Source organism: Triticum dicoccoides, chromosome 3A (assembly GCF_002162155.2).
Source record: "Triticum dicoccoides isolate Atlit2015 ecotype Zavitan chromosome 3A, WEW_v2.0, whole genome shotgun sequence".
NCBI classification, from domain to species: Eukaryota; Viridiplantae; Streptophyta; class Magnoliopsida; order Poales; family Poaceae; genus Triticum; species Triticum dicoccoides.
Window position 1 is genome coordinate 75,925,246 of NC_041384.1, and position 1,224 is coordinate 75,926,469.

Here is a 1,224-nt window from a genome sequence, read left to right on the forward strand (position 1 = left end):
CTGTCGGCGGGGAAGTGGGGCGCGGGCTTGCCGCGTGGCGCGCCCCGGTTAGCCGGAGGCGGCGGCGGATGCTGTCCGGCCGGGCCGGACGTGTCCGGTGCGGCGAGGAGCAGTGGATCTAGGGTTAGGGGTGGCTTGAACCGGAATTTGAGGAGGGGGGTTCTATGTATAGGCATAGAGGGAGCTAGGAGAGCCCAAATGAGGTGCGGTTTTCGGCCACGCGATCGTGATCGAACGCTCTAGATGATGGAGAGGGTTTTGGTGGGTTTGGGGCCAACTTGGAGGGGTGTTGGGCTGCAACACACACAAGGCCTTTTCGGTCCCTCGGTTAACCGTTGGAGTATCAAACGAAGTCCAAATGATACGAAACTTGACAGGCGGTCTACCGGTAGTAAACCAAGGCCGCTTGGCAAGTCTCGGTCCAATCCGAAAATGTTTAATCCCCACACACGAAAGAAAGGTAGAATTGACCACCGGAGGAGAACGAAGCGTCGGAATGCAAAACGGACAACGGGGAAAATGCTCGAATGCATGAGATGAACACGTATGCAAATGCAATGCACATGAAGACATGAAATGAGATGCATGACAACGATAACAACACACGGAGACAAAAACCCGAACCCGAGAAAACAAAATAACTTAACGTCGGAAACGACAAGAGTTGGAGTACATATTGGGTAAGTTACATCCGGGGTGTTACAACACTCCACCACTACGAAAGGATCTCGTCCCGAGATCTAGGACTGAAAGAACGCCGGGTACTCAGAACGGAGGTGATCCTCGCGTTCCCAGGTAGCTTCACGGTCGGAATGGTGTGACCACTTGACTTTGAGTAATTTGATTGACTTGTTGCGAGTCTTGCGTTCAGTCTCTTCAAGAATAGCAGCTGGGTGCTCACGATAGGAGAGATCTTCTTGGAGCTCAATGTCCTCGAAGTTGACGGTGCGGTCAGGAGTCTTGAAGCACTTTCGGAGCTGAGAGACATGGAACACATCATGAACATTTGCAAAGTTTGAAGGAAGCTCGAGTTGATAGGCGAGATCGCCTCTCTTGCTGACAATCTTGAAAGGTCCCACGTATCTAGGGGCAAGCTTCCCTTTGATACCGAAGCGAAGAGTACCTTTCATAGGAGAGACGTGGAGGTAAACATGATCTCCGATCTCGAAAGCCAAATCACGATGCTTACTATCATAGTAGCTCTTCTGACGGGATTGGGCTGCT